The following is a 19,254-nucleotide window of genomic DNA, read 5'->3' as shown; positions in this document are numbered from 1 at the left end:
CAGAACTGTGACTCATCTAGGACATGGGCTTCTGGGCATACCTATGGGGAATGGTCTTATTTGTATTCCTTGATGGGAGAAGACCTGCCTACTGTGGGTGACACCATTCCCTGGTTGGAATATTGGAGAGAGACAGCTGACCACCAGCAAAATACATGCATCCTTTTCTGTTTTTTTTTTGTTTTTGTTTTAAATTATAGATGTGTGAAGTGGAAACTTAAGGGTTCTTGGAAAGTCAGTTGGATGGTGTTTTGCTGGGGTAAACACATGAAGGAATGTTTAGCTGAAGTAGATGCAGGGGAAAGTATGTTCTGCTAAAGCAAGCATGTAAAAGGACGCATGACAACAACACGCATGTGTTGCTCCGCATTACATTTTTGTGGTTGACCTGCTTTTGTTGGGACTCCATAGAGAGAAATGCACCAAAAAAAACCGGTGGTGTCCTGAGGCTTATTTGCCTCTTCTTCAGACTCAGGTTGATTGGCAGAGGGATGTCTGCTGAGACATATGCACACTGAGGCAAGACAGGTGGAGGACATGTGATGTTTGGAGAGTGTAAAACAGACTCAACAGACAGTTATGGAGGCTGAACTTGGCTTGCTTATAAAGTTCGCTGTGCAATGCTTGTGGGTCTCCCATCTTTGTTGAGAGAGGCACAGATGAGAACTTTTCCTGCATTCCTGCGGTTCCTCTTGAGGCTGAGGCCTGGCTGTCTCTGCTAGGTAGTGCCACCGCTGCTCATTCCTGTTTACTGTCCCAACTCTCCTGAACTGAACTGCTAGTGTTTACAAGTAGATCTGGCTGCTGCTACTGACCTGTGAATGGAACTGCCAATTTCCAGACAACACAGATGGGAGTTGCTACAAAGAACCTTTCTAAACAGATCCACTTACCCACCACCCCATTCTTTCTTTCCCACTAACTCTGGTGGGTGGTGGGCTTAAAGGGAGGTTAAAGTGTTTAAGAACCATCATTAAAAACAGGATTTGAAAGAGAAGTTGAAGTTACAAATGTGATGTGACCAGATACTTCAAACTCTTGATACCTTGATTTTTATGATATAATGGACTATACCTCAAATTGTGAGCCGATATAAATCCTTTCTCTTGTAGGTTTCTTTTGTCAGAGTATGCCATCAGAATAATAGAAAGAAAATTAAGACAGTTACTAAGTCAAACCTATGACGAAACCGTTAGTCTTTACTGAAATTTTTTGAAATATTATTTAGTGCATGTATTTGGCTGTATATAAGAGATTCTCTTATTCACAACTACTTAGATATTAGAAAAAAATGTATCCTTTTTGATTTATAAAGTTCTGATCATTGATGGTCAGATTCTGGCATTCTGAAGGCCTCAGTGGGTCACAAAGGGACTCAGTTTCTATATTATGGCTGTATTCCTGCATTGTTAGCCTTGTTGGTGTTGTTCAACACAGTTTTCTCTTGTGTCCACAATACAAACATCAGCATGAAGGGACAGTAGAAGCCTGTGATATATTCTTTCCTTCCAAACCTGTGTCTTCAGAGTAATTGGATGCTGTGATTGGATGAGTAGCCACAACAGGCCCATTTATAAACACCTGGTCTTCGAGGTGGGGGTACTGTGAAGTGATGTAGACCTTTGTGAGATGAGAATTATCAGGAAGCCCTTCAGTTATTCTGTTTATACCTTGCAAGAAACTGTAGAAGCCCAATTTTTATTTTCTTCCCATGCCTTTGTTTTTGAATCTGCCATTTTTCTCAGTCTCTCTCACAAATCACACATCCTCTGTTCTTCACTTGTGACCTTAATGCTTTGTCTGCCATGTACTCCTGATCTTATTTATGTGCATCCCTCACTAGATACTGACATAAAAGAAACTATATAATAAATCGTGTACTACTTGAACCTCCAGATCTGTGAGCCAAAAACAAACAAACAAACAAACAAACAAACAACCCGTGTCTTACTTCATACATAGCCCGTGTCAGGTATTTTGTTACAGCAACACAATGCTGAAGTGCGCATGCTCACATCCTATTGGCTAGACCTCAGTCTCATGACCTTCCTTGCTGCAAGTAAAATTGAAAGCTATATATTTTCATAGCCAAGTCACCAGTAAAAATTGAAGGTCTTTTTTTTTTTTTTCAGTGTCAGAAGGAAAGATACTGGGAAAGGTGGCTTCTCTAGGAGACACGCACCATGTAGTGTTACATGACCTTGTAGAACAGCAGGAAAAGTACTATAATAGTCACAGTAATAGCTAGACTTTTCATGCTTGTAGGTTAGACCCTAACCCTAACCTTAACCCTAATTCTAAGCCTAACCCTAACCCTGCCAAGAATGGGAATTTCTCTATTTTTCCATTCTCTCCTCACATTAGCCTCCAACCATATTTTTTTTTTTGAACACCGCCTTTCTGTTCTTCTCTTCCTTAGTTTGACATCCTTTCTTTAACTTTCAAAGTTTCCCTTTTTATCATTAGGGGATCTTCTAACCTCTCTCTGTTCTGCGTGAGGAGAGTGATTTCAAACTCATACATCACAGGGGTCCACCTGATAGTCCAAACACTAACGGAAGCCAGAGGCACAATGGGACTGTAGCACTTTTTATGATCTATCCTGGAGGAAAAAGCCCTATTGTACTCTGAGAGCAATGACCAACCCGAATCCCAGGCCATGTGACTACACTGATTTTTACATTAATTATCTGAGTTTGACTTCTTAAGGTTAACTCTCCTTGATCTTTAAGTGTTAATAAGTGACTCATGCTTTTAAAAATCAATATGATGGCATGCAGTGTATTGTCAGTGGGATCCTTTGGGCAGGCATCTTACAAACCTGGCCATAGCTCGTGGGGACTCGTCATTAAAGTTGTCCACTATTGGTATTTTCCTAATTGACACTTCTCAGTGACTCAGGGACTGCCACTGTCTGCTTCTGTCTGATAGAATAATGTACTGACTTTCTACTGAGCTTCATAGTTCTCTAAGAGTTGTTTTGTTTTGTTTTTTTATACTTGTTGGATTATCTCAATAATCATTCCTGAAAGTTGGCAGAATTGCCACTGTTTTTATACAAAAGGAAACAAAGGTGAAGGAGATTTGCCATGCTTGCTTGGAATTTAAAACCCAAAAAAGTAAGAGGCAGAGATGGATCAAGCAGTCTCAGCTTATGACTCCTTGCCCAGGCCACTTCCTATCTGCTTCAGTCTTTTAATATCTGTGGATAGTTTAAATCTATAATATATTGTGAACTCTCAGCAGGGAAGCCCTTAAAAAGGGCTTGAGAATCATTAAAAACTCATCTCAGCTTTCTGAGAAGCAAACATTATTGTGCTATTTTGCAAAAAGAGGGAAGGTGGTGTGGGCTCAATCATCAGGGGAGTGATTCTGGTTTCACATTATATTTCCCGTCTTTGTATTTACCAGTTTGACATTACTGACTAGAATTGTAGAGGCTCATTGTTATTCTCTGTTGTGGTTCTAAATGTAGAATTTTCTTTGCTGTGGGAAAGCATTTTCACTACGCCGTGGATGTCTAGTGTATAGTGACAGTTGTTGATCCAGGACAGAGAAATTAAGACTTGATTTCATATGTAATAATTGTGAGAGGATTGTATAATCTGTGTGAAAAATAATGTGAATAGTCTGAAGAAGTAGGAAAGGCTATATACTAACACCCCAGAACTGAAGGATGCAGAAGAGATACCGTCATCTGAGTTTCCTTGTGAGTAGTTTCTGAGATGAGGTCATGCAGAAAGTAATTTATTTGAGGAGTGTTTCTATAGGGAAGGGGAAGAGTAGGACAAATGAAAATAAGGATTTATAAGAGGGCACTGTTGAATTGGTCCCACTGTGGACAATTATGTATCTTATCATCAGTGTATGGGATACTCTGAAAATGATCCGTTCAAAGATTGGCGTGAGAATACATTTGACCATTGACTTCTATGTTCCTCAGTTGGTTCGCAGACATCATGTTTGGGGTCACCTCATTCTGGTGTTGGAGAGGTCCTGAGGCATAGATGGGAAGCTACCAGAGGGAGTACACACTTGACCTATGGAGCCATACTGTGAAATAAAGTGAAGCCTGCACAAGATGACCGATCACCTTTGGCATAGCTATAAACAAAGGCAAAGCTAAGCACCTGCTAGCCTGTGGGAAGAGACATCAGATGCAGTTGCCAGGGAAGAAAACTGGAGCTTAACTCTGCTTGTCTTTATTCTTATGCAGATACAGTATGCTATTCTAAATAATGTAATTTTTTATAGCTTCTTAATTTTTTAATATTAGATTACTTCCATTCTGTCCTAGCTACTTTTCTGTTGCTGTATATAAATGCCCCACAAAATCAACTTAAGAAGGCAGGATTTTATTGGCTCACAAATTGAGAGTATAGTCCATTCTGGCAGCACTTGAGGCAGCTGATCACTTAGCATCTGCTATCAGGAAGCAGAGTCATGAATGCTTCGAGCTCAGCTTGATTTCTCCTCCTCCTCCTCCTCCTCCTTCTTTCTCTTTCTCCTCCTCCTTCTTCTTTCTCCTCCTCCTCCTCCTTCTTCTTCTTTCTCCTCCTCCTTCTCCTTCTTCTTTTTCCTCCTCCTCTTCCTCCCTCCTCCTCCCCCCTCCTCCTTCTCCTCCCAGTCTAGAAGCCAAGCCAGTCAAATGGTGCTGTCCACAGTTACAGGACCGTGTCTCATATCAGTTAATCTTATCTAGACAATCTTTCACAGGTATGCTCAGAGGTTTGTCTTCCAGGTAGTTCTAGAGCCTATACAGTTGACCATAGTAACAACCACACACTCATCCCTCTAATTTATGACAATTTTCAGTTAATTTCTTAGTAACTATGTAGTTTTAAATGCCACATTTGTTACTTTACTAATTTCAGTAATTTACTTTAACTTCTTATGGCTAATTGTTTTGTCTGTATCAGTGTTCTCTACATCATTCTCTGTCTGCCTCTATTAATTGATCCGTTGGTCCAGGTGGGCAGACTTGACTTCTGATGATATGGTCACTATCTCCTTTTGCCTTTTAATTGGAGTCTTGGCATCTTCCTGGTGACTTCCATTTTCTCCATGCCCTCCACTATTGTCCAGGATGTTCCTGGGGCCCAAGGAGCCCAAGAGGAATCCATAATGGTTAGGGGGATTCATCTGCAATGACAGATATATACCCCTTCCCAATTTTTTTTTCTGGAGAAGTAAAAATACAGCAGTTTAATACATTCTCTTATCAGCTTTCTTATTTCCTTCTGTAATAAAACCAGAGAAGTTAGACTGTGCATGAGTTCCACTAGTATGAGTCTGTTGCTGGAAATAATCCTACAGCCTAAACAGAATCTGAAATAATATCTATGAATTAACCATAACAGATGAATCAAAATAATTGCCAGTTCCAACTGTTGGGCTAAAAAAAAAAGTATTATTAGATTGATGAATATCTGGATCATGAATTCCCCTTATACCATTAGATGAGCCATTAGTAAAATAAGTATGCCCCTTGTGAAATGGGAGAAGGTTAGACAATTCTAAATGGAAAAGTTAGACAAGTTTTGTAATCACAAATTCAGTTTCTATGAGAAAAATCCTTATAGTTTGCCAGCTGTATAATGATTTCCTATTCTTCCATAGTAATCTGTGAATAAAATTTGAAAAAAAATCCATAGAGTTCTTAAAAACTGCTAGTTAGGTTAATACAAGATCAAATTTCTATAATTGTTGACATTGGGTCCTCCCTAATTTACTACTTGAGCAAGAAGAGTAAGGTAGGCAGCATTTTATGGCCCTTATGGTGTAAATAGACCCATTCCAAAGGTTTATTCTTCTGTTCTATAATACATGTAGAAGACAATTTCATAGGGAAAATATGTAGGTTTAAAGGCAGTGAAAGATATACACGATGCACAAATACCTCTTTTAGTCCGGATTCAAATAGCTGTAGTTTTTTTCTTGCCTCTCAAGATGATATGCAAGGACTGTCCCATGTTGCCTCCCCTTCTAGAGTTTTAAATATATTGGTTAGTGCATACTGTATAGGAAGACCCACTCCTATCTTCCTTAGGCATTTTGATAATAGTCTCAATTTATTGCCCAAGTGACCCAAAAGTGAATGGGGATTTCCACTCCCCACCCCAGTTTATATGCCTTTTCAATATTCTCTTGGACTCCGTTTGATAATCTTCAGGAAAATAGGGGTTATAGTCATAAACAGTGTGCAAGCAATCTACAAGTTGTAATTTTGTTACTTGTGTGCCTCCTTTCTTTAAAAAATGATATACAATTCACCAGAAAGCAAAGCAGTCCTGGGTTTCTGCCCCATTATCCTCTCTCACCTCCTTCTGTGAAGGTTGTCACTCTCTTATCTCATAGCTGATACACTTCATGTCCTTGTTCAGAAGTCACTTGCTGACCACCCTAAAAGTGGTGAAACGTGGGAGAATGGAGTGAAGGCACACTAAAGTCTCATGCAATAGCTAACTTTTTTCAGAGCATCAGACAATTAATACTCTGAGCGTTAAGAAAGGTTCCCTGAGTAAAAGCTCTCATGAGTTCAAACTGCACGTAATCACAAGGACAAGCTGCATTTGGGGAAAAAAACAAACAAACAATAAACAAACAAAAACAAAATCTTTAAAACTCAACAACAAAAACCCCAACAAACAAACAAAACAACAATGAACACAAGACAAGAACAACAACAAAACCCCACGACGATTTTTCATGCAGGCATATAAATAAATAACAATAGCAAGTTGCAATGTAATCTAAAGTCAAGTCACTTCTAACAAAAGCACATTCCAAGAACAGCTGTGTGTTTTTAGAGAAGTTGAGGTCACGAGTCTTGCCTTGTTTTTTATTTCTTTGAGAGCTTTCTCAGAAGCGCGGAGAATTCCCCTTATGTGACTCTGCTCCCTATTGTATTCTGATAGAAAGGAGCACAGTGAGGAAATACTGGACCAAAGCAAGAATGAAACTCAACAGGGCACACTTCTGTATCTCTGTGTAGAATGTCAAAGGTCTTACACAGTGCTGTCCTTCCAGCTTTGCTGACTCAGCAAACATCTTGCTTGGGCTGGTTTCACACCCTATGTGCAGCTCTCCTGGGCTCTCCCATGGCTCTGTCATTTCCAACATCTTGGGGTTTCTAACATAATCCAGGCTTCACCTTCGCACATGGCATCTCTGGGCCTTCATGCAGGGTCTCTCGTGCCACACATCTGACCCTAATGGCTTTCCTTCACCATGGTAACAGATTTCACAACTGCTTGTTTTATTCCTGTATCTTCAGATCCATAACTTATTGGCTGATGCTGTCAGGTTTTTCTTGCTGGGTCTGGAACCAGATCTTCTTGAATTACATTTGCATAAGCTTTTTTGCTGTTGTTTGGATTGAAGAAATCTCTCAGCACTTTACTTTGCAGTTTGCAGGATTAGCTGGGTGAAGTCTTGCCCTGTGGTTACCACTCCCTTTATTCCACCAGGCTTTTCTTTAAACTTATCTCTTTTAGCACAAGACTTGTCTCCAATATAACATTTCCTGGGGCTCCTTTCATCTGCAAATGGTACCTTTTGTAGTTCTTTTGCCCCACTTGCTCTTTCTCCTTGTAGATCTAGCTGGGCGGTGGTGGCACATGCCTTTAATCCCAACACTTGGGAGACAGGCAGATTTCTGAGTTTGAGGCCAGCCTGGTCTACAGAGTGAGTTCCAGGACAGCCAGGGCTATACAGAAAAACCCTGTCTCAAAAAAACAAAAACAAAAACAAACAAACAAACAAACAGTGATCACTAATAACCTCATGACAGCCAATCCTAGGCTCTTGAAGCCTCCTTACTCCAAAACTCTCCAATTTAGCTTCTACAAGAGTTTTGTTTGTTTGTTTGTTTGTTTTTGTTTTTGTTTTGTTTTGGATAAGGGGCAGAAAGCAGCCACATTCTTTGTCAAAATATGACAAAAATGGTCTCCAATATTATGTCCCTCTAAAACTTCTTAAGCCTGGGCTTCATAATCTCACCACAACCACCTTTATTCTCCTCCTAGCATGGCCTATTGAGCTGCACTAACGTTTAACCAGTTTTTTAGTCCAAAGTCTTCCATCTTCTTCCAAACAATAGCATAATCAGGCCTATTACAGCAATACTCCACTTCCTGGTACCAACTTCTTTTCTTTTCCTATAAAAATATTGATGTGTTTATATAAAGATAAAGAGAGAGGGGATATGTTTGGTGGAGGTGTAGTCAGGTATGGGGGAAGGGGACATCCCTTCCCCTTGAGGGACCAGCCACATAATGGTATGGTATACAGTAGAGGCCAGCCATGAGTGCATGAAGGGGGGGGGGAAGGGAATGGAGAGAGAGGGGGAAGGGGTAAGAGGACAGAGTGGGATCAGGAAGGCAAGAGCAGAAGCAAGAAGTGGGGGGGGGGTTGGCAAACAGCCTATAACTAACTCTATAGTAAGTTAGACATACCTCACTGTTGCCAGGTAACTGTGGGTCAGAGCTTAGACAAAATGCTAACAAATATAATGTTGCTAGTGCTTGGACAATTGTCAGAACACAGTTCAAAATGGAGTTGTATGAGGGAATTTCTGGGTGCTTTTGAGAAAATTCCAAGGAAACAATACAAGAGTCTGGTGACCTCAGTTTCTTCAAAACACAGAATTGTTCTTGGAGTGTGTTTTCATGCTCCTCTGAGGTGGTGGTGGGGCAGCAGGTGGGAGCCGGTTTCCTCCAGCTGTGGTTGTTCATATACCTCTATGGGGAGACATTTTTTGTCATGTGAGGCTTGTCATTGTGACTGTACACTTATGTGACTCTTCTCAGCCCTCAGAGTATACATTGCCTGATGCTCTGAATAAAATTGGCTCTTGAATAAGACTTTAGCCCACCTCATTTTTAGGCTCCATTCTCCCAGGTTAATGTCTCAAGCTAGAGCAGTAACCCAACAACCAGCCCTCATGTTCCCCATGGCTATGTAACCTGTCAAGAGATAGTTATCTGATATATTTGCTTGGACTAAAACTTACTACCCCATGGGTTGCTGTTGCCTGTGTGTAGGTAATTTAGCCAAGTGTGCGTTCATGGTGGATAGTTTCCATCCTTAGTCTCTTTCTCATTTCTGCTATTCCTGGGGTCTTCAAAGAAGATCCCAAAACATTGCATCTTACTGTTTACAGAGCCCCTTGCTAAACCATATTCCTAACTTTATTCTCTTTTCAACAATTAATACTTTTCCCCCTCAATTTCTTCAAATAATTTTTCACTTAGAGCAGGAGAGATGGCACTGAACTTAAGAATTGGCACTGGTCTTCCAGAGGACCAGAGTTCAGTCCCCAACCCCAACAGCAAGTGACCATGCACAATGGCTTATAACTCCAGCACTGAGGGATCTGATACCTTCTTCTGAACACCACAGGGACCTGCATTCACACTTGCACATACCCACTAACTCCACACTATATATGTAACTAAAAATAAAATAAATCTGTTTTTTTTTAAAGAGATTTAGCCTTTTTCCTGTTTGTTCTCTTCCTACATATTTCTCTTTTCTTGCTTGGTTCAATTCCATCTTCTTATCCTTTGAGTTTATTTTGATTGCATCTCCTGGGGAAGCTTCAATAACATTGGATTATTTTTTCATATATCTTATTTAATATCTTAATACAAACCTAAGCCTTTACTTTGTATTTAAGGTTTGGTCTGGATAACTTAGATTTACAGAGGTTTTCATTATAAGCTTAGTAATAGAGATATCAGTATTCACTCCTCAGAGAAAGAAAGGTACCATTTGCAAAAGTGATCAATACAGTTTTTCTAATTTTTCCATTTCCACACATATTGTATTTAAAACTTTTCTCTCTCATTTGAAGGAATTGATATTCTTATCACATAGAGGGGAAATTTTGATTTATGAGTTCAGTGTACATCGAGAGGAAAATGTAAAATGAAATGGCAGTGTTGTATAAAAGTTGCTGTTATGTGGCGGGGCAGCTTTTCTGTCAGCTGGGAGTCTTGTATAGATAAGAATTCCCCATCAGTGATTTAGCCTGCATAAAACACATCAATCCTTTTTATTATATTTTTGCGAGCCTTGACACTTATGGTAATTTCCCCATCTATACTTAAAACTCTTCCTCTTATGATTGCATTATGAAAGTGGAGTTTTTGCCCTTGTTGCCTTTCCTCATTAGCATGTGTTTATCATATATTTTCAGGCTAATTACCATTTTAGAATAATGCATGCAACATTAAATGAATTGTCTGGTTTTAAAAGGTGTCAAGAAAAAGGCAGCAGCTTCCACCCCTCCCATCTCTAATCCCCATTTCTTCTAAACACTACAAAAGACATTTTGATTTCTTGACACTTGGGTCAATTGGATAATGGCAAGGATATATGGCCCCCTCCTGCGTGTTCACAGTTGGTCCTGCACGACTGCAGAAATGATGAGAACACATTTCATAGCATTCTCATTTTCAATGTCTCTCTGCTTTTTGTCCATCAGTCAGTGTTAGGGTTTCTAAGTTGGGGAAAGGATTGAATTCTAATTGATATTTATGGGGAAGGGGAGAAACAATTTTCTTATTATCTTTTGGAGTGAGAGTTTGCTGTAAAAGTACAATTTAGGGAAAAGATCATTTTTAAGGTTCTAGTTATTAAGTAGCATGATTAGATATATTTCTCTTTGGTTCTTATCAAAACAAGATAATATTTTTCATTTATAAATATACATGAAACAGGAGGTAAATTTCTATGCTGGGGAATGTAAACTTCTGGAAAACACCCTTTTGAACTATCAAAAAAACTTAAAACATAAACCTGCTAAGTAATTCCCTATATAATTTAGTCATTGCATGTCGTGTTGTTGGCATTTATAATTTATTGGATTGTAATTGGTAAGAAATAAACTTCAATGTGTTCTCTGTTCTTCGTAGGCTTTTTTTTCTTTTGTTTTCGCTGTTGCAATACTTTGATTTCCATTTGAAATCTTTGATTAGTTTATTGAGAAAAATAAATCAGAGAATAAATTCAGAATGCACTATAGACTTGAGCTATAATTTGGATACTCAATATTTGGAGTAGAGAGTACAATTTGAAAATAATGACCTATCAATTACATAAAGAATACCTCCTCCACCTCAAATCCAGCTTGCTAGCTAGATTATATCTAATAATTACATTCACTGTAACATTCTATGTTTTTTTTCCTTGTCATAGCAAGGGTTTATTCAATGCACAGCAAATATTTGAAAGTGATTCTCATTAATTTCAGGAAGAATTCAAGAGGACATTTGTTGAAGAAAGAGACAATACTGTTACTTTTTTGTAAAACTTTGTAATAGATGTGAAACTTTCTTTTTTTTTTTTTACTTTCAACATTTTATTTTATTTTATTTTATTTAATACTTTTTATTAGGTATTTTCCTCATTTACATTTCCAATGCTATCCCAAAAGTCCCCCATACCCTCCCACCCACTGCCCTACCCACCCACTCCCACTTTTTGGCCCTGGCATTCCCCTGTACTGGGGCATATAAAGTTTGCAAGTCCAGTGGGCCTCTCTTTCCAGTGATGGCCGACTAGGCCATCTTTTGATACATATGCAGCTAGAGTCAAGAGCTCCAGGGTACTGGTTAGTTCATAATGTTGTTATGAACCTCCAAGTAAGATAAGAATGAGATTGACAGAAACTGGAGGAGACGACTCAGGAATCCCATAAATACATAAAGCCAGAAGCCATAATATACAGTCAAAGGACCTGTAGTGTAAGTTTTTAAACATTATTTACTTGTGTATATGTGTGAATGCTTGTGAGGATGGGGAGGTCACAGGGTAAGTTTTAGTAATCAGTTCTCTCTATTCACTACGTGGGTCCCAGAGATCCAACTCAGAATGTCAGGCTTGGTAGCCCTTACTTGCTGAGCTATTTTGTTAGCTATCCCTGGTGTAATCAAGTGTTCATTTCCTTGTGAACCCTTCTTCCAGTTCTTTATGGAGGAGTATTTTTGATCTTTCCTTCTGTTCCTCTTTAGTACTACTTCACCAAATATCCAGGATATAGATTTCTTTGTGGAAAAGATCTTAGTTTAGGATTTCAGCCAGAATTGGTGCGTTAGCCTCTTTGCTGGGTGAACTTAAACCATCCATGCTGAATATGACTAAGAAAGCAGTAATGGAGAGTCAACCTACCATTCCTGTTTTCCCTGACAAGATGTAAATAAAATGTGCCTGAAAATTTGGAACACTAAAGAACCTCTTTTTTATTTCTGCAAGTAGCTAAATTCATATCCAGTTTGTTCTGGGAAGGAGGATTATAATAAAGACAAGGGTGTGAAATGGAGGCAGGAGAGAGCATGAGAAAAACCAAACGACATTTTCCTAGAGACAATGTAGGGTTCCTTTTCTGGTCAAGATGGGAGCAATTGAATCAGGCAGGAAAGACTGGATAGGTTGCAGAGAAGATGCAGAAGAATATCTGTGCTATAGAATGCATTTGACTATTGAAAGGATGCCCACAAAACACTAAGGAAGGACCACCATCATCCTTAATCTATAGAGTACAAAAGAAAACCATGAGATGATGTCACACCTCTGCATCTGAGTAAAATAAAAAATGAGAACATTCAATGTGAGAGGGACCTGAAGTAACCAGAACCCTCACTTGATTGGCTAGATATAAAATCATATTGAGAAATATGTAGATTCTTATAAAACACAGCATGTGTTCATCTAGTGGCCTGCAAATATACACCCACAAAAGGACTTGCATAAGGAGGTTTGTAGTGTCTTAAAAATCTGCAACCAATCTGAAAATCACCCACAGGATAAAGGTTGAACAGGCTGTGCCATACACAGTGGAATACTACTACCAAACTACTGATGATCAAAACCATGAGTGAATTATTAAAATATTAGATTGAGACAAATAAGTGAGACACAAAAAGTACACATTACAGGGAGCTGGAGAGATGGCTCAGCAATTAAGAGCACTGACTGCTCTTCCAGAGGTCCTGAGTTCAATTTCTAGCAACTACATGATAGCCCACAGTCATCTGTAAAGGGATCTAATGCCCTTCTCTGGTGTTGTCTGGAGATAGCTACAGAGTACTTATATATGTAAAATTAATAAATAATTCTTTTACAAAAGTTCACATTACATCATTCAATTTACATAAACCTATTGGTAAATAATGGTATCCTCAGGTTATAAGAATATCATAATTCAATTACATCAAACCTATATGTAAGCAATTGTATCCTCAGCTTATAAAGATAATAAGTTGATGCCCAGGAGTGATCAGTGAGGGAAATGGACTAGAAAGGAGACATGAGGGAACTCTCTCAGAATAGTAGTTTTGTTTTATAACTTTTTGGCCTATAGGTGTACAAAAGAGGTAAAAATCACACTGAACTGGACATATTAAAGGAATATAAAATATTTTATTATAACAATATTATAGAACTAAGACAGATTTGGAAAAAATATTTTAGAAAAAAATGACTGGCACATGGAAAAATGTTCTTACGTTGTTATGCATTGACCCCACATAAGAGAGCTAAACTTTTGCATACATACTATTCACTACCCCTGACCCATATGAAATGGTTGTAACTGTTAAACTCCTGGAGTAACACTATTTCTGTATGCCTGGGGATGACTGTTAAATGTGACTATGACTAATTAGTTCATCAGTTAATTTGAAACTTGAACACTGTCAAACATCAAATCAAAAGTGAAGAGAATACTTTTATACCTTAAGTATTTTGTTTAAACTTTTAACCAATAAATGGCCACTCATTTTCTGGAATGATATAGACTTTTGTTTGTTGTTCTATAATTTATATAACATGATTGATTCATGCCTTCATTTATTTTCATGTGTATATGTATGGTGATGGGTATGCACATGTGTGGAGGTCAGAAGACAACTTGAGGGAACCAGCTCTTTCACCATGTGGGTCCCAGGGATGGAACTCAGGTTGTTGAACTTGGCTGTAAGTGCCTTTACTGGCTGAAGCTATCTTGCTGGTCTCGATGTTTTTAAGCTCGTTGGAGTAATATATGGATTACATATGTTATATAAATAATCATTAACATATGTTTTATAATTCCCCTTCTGACAATTTTGGATTCTTCAGCAAGGCTTTAAAGATGTTTGAAATTGGTACGAGTCCAGATAATTATGTTTAAAATTTATTATACTCACAGCAAATTCAACAGCAAATTTAATCGCGTTTATCAAGTCATTGCAAAGAAGCCACATTATTTTTATAGACTCAATGGCTGTCCTTCTTTTATCCTCCTTTCTGTGACGTTTAATTACATTTTATAAACATATTAATAGGTACAACTCAGCACAAATAAGCTTCTGAGTAAAGAGTCTTATCCTTACCCTGGTAGCTACTCTGGCATACAAATCAACTCAGGAGAAGAAATGCTACAGATTCCCCACACAGGCTCCCCACAGCAGCTTCTGCATCATCTTTGTATTTCCTGGTCACGAATTAGCTGGTTTTGTGGAGACAACGGAGACTGTTGACTCAGTAAGTCTATGAACTGATCACGGGTAAGATGGCTTCTTTAATATTTTCCCCAGATTTCCCACGGTAATTATGTATACTTTTGATATGAAAAACCACAGGCTCTTATAAAGTTTATCCAATAAACAACTAGGAAAGTTAATATATATTGTCCAGTTTTCAAAAATCATTCCATGTTCCTAGTGCATGTTTGATAAATTCCAGGGAAAGGCATATGCACAAAGAACTGTTGGCAGATTCAATGGAACCTTGGTTTAGACTCTTCCTGTTAAGAATATTGGATTGTAGCCCACAGGTAGCTTATAATAAATAACATTCTGAAATATAAAGACAAATTCTTAGCCTGAGACAGTTTCTTAATGTTTCCCTCTGTGGGCCGTTGTGATTGGGGACATACCAGGAAGTTAGAGATAATGTGTGATAGAGAGGGACCATGTTCTGGGGTCAAGCGGTCAAGGCCAGTGATGGACTATTTTACTGTCTCCCTTGTCAACTCTTTCAGGGCATATGTCATTCAACCCTGACTCATGGATATACCCTGATTTCATTTGAATCTTTCAGGGATGTCCAGACTTTTCCATTGTAATGTGGTAGTGTCATCTACAAATGTGATAGCTGAATTTATACATGTCCTGGGATGCAGGCAGCAGGCAGCTTGTGGGCCACAGATTGGAGAGAAGGTAACATTGCATACTAACCTACTAGTTGAATAAAACTATCCAAGGACTCGGGTTTTTAAAGACGTGTCTCCCAGTTTGATAGGTTTTTCTGTTCAAGACTATCACGACCCAACCGGTTATTCACAAGATAATGTTGCTATTTGTGCCATGTACAAAGTAATATATCCTATAATACTCAAGCAGGATTTTAATATAAAAGTAGACTTTTCATCCCAATCTGTTTATATTTGGAATTGAGAATTGTCTGTTGAATGGTTAAATCTAATTACTATTTGTATAACTCAATCTAGAAATACTTTTGTTGGTCTGCTATCAATAATGAGTTTCAGGTGTGATGTCATGCTTGTGAGTCCTTGTGTTGTTAAGCAGTAGTGAGTGTGAATTTCCCAACACATTGCTTTGCTATTTCAGAGTCCACTTGGCCTGAATCATAACATACTTAGTTAAAAAACTGCTTTGCAAATTGGATGAAGCTATGTAAATACCTTTCATACATATGAGGGTTTCTGATATAGAACAAAGAACTGGCAGGTGCTTCATACATGATACTCAAGTACAGCTCAAAGTTTTTATAGGCTTGAGTAGCATGATAGGAAGTCAGGAAATTATCTAGATTACTGAAATAACTACTTACATCGTGGAAAAAAATTAGAGAGGCACTTTTTAAGAAATTGTTCTGACATGAGAACAAATTCCATTTAGATTTAGATTGTTAACCATTGATGATATAAATAGTCTAGGAAAAATAAATAATTGAAAAGTAATATATTATTTAAAACTATTATTTAATATGTGGGTTTATTATTTTCCTAAAAAAATAAACTGCAACTTCAAGTTGCAAATTTGCTTTTCATATGAAAACAAATGATATTATTTTGTAAGTTCTGGTTAACCAACACTATAAGTGGGAGATGTCTCAATAGAATGCCATGTCTGATTTTTCCATTTTAAATTGAGTATCAAGGCCTGGGAAACAACACAGTCGATAAAATGCTTGCCCTACAGGCCTGAGGACCTGATTTTGATCCTCAAAACCACATAATAAAGATGGACAGGATGAAGCATGCTTGCAAACATAGCTCTGGGGAGTCAAAGACAGATCCCTGGAGCTTGCTGGCCTGTTTAGCCTACCGAGTAAGCTCCTGACCAATGAGAACCTGTTTCAAGAAACATGGTAGACATCACCAAAGGTATGACAGCTGATTGACTTCTGTCTTGTGCATATACGCACCCACATGCATGTATACACACATACACACACACACACACACACACACACACACACACACACACACATTAATAGAATATCAGATTTAACTACTTAACCATCATTTTCAGTTATACTAAGGGTCAGAACAGCACCACAGCTTAGGGTTTTTGTTTTATTGTTATTGTCATGCAGATAATCTGTCCTGAGTCCACATATGTAAGCATTTTAGTTAGCCCTGAAATGCCTGCATGGAGAGATAACTCTCATCCATTAGTTTGTTGGAAATATTGTGTGGGGATCTGGCAGAGAATGATCAGACAGTGAGACCCATTCTTCTTACACTCTGGCTGTGCCTTATCTTGTTCTCTCCAAACACTTTAAAATAACCTTTGTATTTTTATAAATCCATAGCTATTTATAGACACAGATTATTTATTAGTATCGATCTCTGCCTCAGGCTCCATCTTTCAGGAGAAGTGGACTAAAAACTGCATTTGGGCATCAGCTGACCAATGTTATGTTTACCTATGTTAAATCTATACTTAAATTTTGCCCTAATTGTTTCTCTGAGTATTTGTCAAAGACACATGGAGACACATCAGTAAATAATTTGATCATGAGTATTTTTCAAACAGTTTGTAATATGCCCCATAGAAAAGAACAGGCAGATAGATACATTATGATATGTGTGTATGTACCATGAAATATGACTAACACAAATGCACTGCTGACTCCTATAAAAAGTAAGAGCATTGTACAGGCATGTGGAGCAAGATAAACAGGCAGAATGGGATGTATAATGAATAGTTTCCTTTACACACAGTACTGAAATAGGGACAATTAATCTAATTTGGTAACAGACACATCATTGGTTCACTGAGATGAGGGGTGGGTATCGGAGAAGCCACGAAGAATGCTGGGAGGGATGGATACACATTTTACGTTGGATGTCAAGTGTGCACATCCACTCTGCATCCTTGATATCATGGACTATAAATGTATGTGAATTATATATGTTAATAACAAGTGATTTAAAAATAAGCTCTGTCCTCTGGGATTGTTCTCTTTCTGCTACCATCCAAGGTACTCCTAACTGGGGCTGTTACTGCTCTATATTTCCCACTGATGTAGACATTCAAGAAAGTTCCTCTGCACACAAACTTGGAATGATTTTCTTCCTAGTCACAGAGTTTCCTCGGAAGTCCCATATGTGAACCAGCAGGAAAGATGGTTTGTGGCAGGCGTAGTGGGACAAGGATCTACCAGCCCATGTAATGTGCTGAGGTGTTCCGTACACTGGATGGTCAGATGGCAAGTCAGTGGGGCTACCTTCATTGTAGCGTCAGGTTTCCGCCTCTTTATTGGGCTTTGGTGAGGAACCTTGAAGGGACTCTGGCCAGCTCAGCTTGGCCAACATGGCTCTGGCAGGCCTTGTCCTTCTCTGTTCCCTCTGCCTTGCTAAAAGCTGCTATATTACATTCCTAAAGCTAGCTACCAAGTCCATTCCCTTATTTGGCCACCCTTTCCTCCTGAGCCTGACTGCTAAGGCCAGCTATCAAAGTATTGAAGTCCAGCAATCAAAAGTCTCTTTTGGCTCACCCAATTAGCATGCAGGATAGAAATGAAACACCTTATCCTTACAGGGGCTTTCCCCTTGTTCCTTTATAAATTGCCATTTTCCTATGTGCCACAGTCTGACTCCTCTCTATCAAAGGACTACCTCTGGGTTACTTACAGGAGTGTAAGAGAGCCAAGGGCAGTTACACCACTGAAAAGTTTCAACGCCTAGTCAGTGTTCCATATCTTACATAATATAAAGCCTAATACCAGGAAACTGGAGTGGTGACTGGAAACTCAAGTCAGGGTCTTGTGACTTTTCTTTCCACAATTCCACAAGGGAATAGTTATAAAGGTAGTATGGTAGAAACATACATGAACATGCTTATGTTTATTTCACAATGGAAACTTCACATAATAGGCTGGTTTCATTGGTCCTGTTCTCTTGATAACCCTGGTCAACATGAGCATAGTTTCTTTTATTCTAATATTAATTTCTAATGTTACCTTTTTAGATTATTCACTATGCATCACAAGTAAATATGTCTGTATTTACCTGCATCTATCTATCTATCTATCTATCTATCTATCTATCTATCTATCTATCTATCTATCTATCTATGTATCGATTGTTCTATTTATTTATCTATTGTTCTATTTATCTAATTTCTATCATCTCTCTATCTAATCTATCATCTATCTATCAACCTATCATCAATCTATCTATTGTGTATTGATCAACTGTCTGTCTTTCTGTTTGTCTATATTAACGAATGGCTGCAAAAGTTTCAGTAGACTGTGAAGCAGGGAGAATGATAAAGATGTAAATGAAGCCTATTATTGTGCAAATAAAGCCAGCCAGGACAGATGGCCTGATCTGCTATGAAGGCTGTGACAGCTTCAGGCTCAGAGTTGAACTGAAGGGATGAGATCCAACTGCAGGGACAAATGAGAGTAGGTCGGAGTCCAGAAGAATGAATGAATGGGAGTCCAGATGAATAAATGAATGAATGAATGAATAAATGAGAGTCCACATGAGTGAATAAGCCACTGGATGGGTGACAAGTCTAGATGTGTGAACAGAGGCAATGACAATTAGAGTAGGCTGTGCCAATACTGATACCTAGCTTAGCTGAAACTTACTACCTATGAGTCCCTTGACACACCCCTTGGATGGACAGGTCAAGGGTGTTAGGTGTCTACCTCTTTAAATGGTAGGTCTAGGTGAGGAACCCTTTCCTTCATCTGGTATGTTTATAAGTTCTCAGGCCTGCTTTTCCT

This window comes from Mus caroli, unplaced genomic scaffold (assembly GCF_978045245.1).
Source record: "Mus caroli unplaced genomic scaffold, Mus_caroli_1 scaffold_19, whole genome shotgun sequence".
In the NCBI taxonomy this organism is placed as follows: domain Eukaryota; kingdom Metazoa; phylum Chordata; class Mammalia; order Rodentia; family Muridae; genus Mus; species Mus caroli.
Note: the sequence above shows the minus strand (reverse complement) of the source record.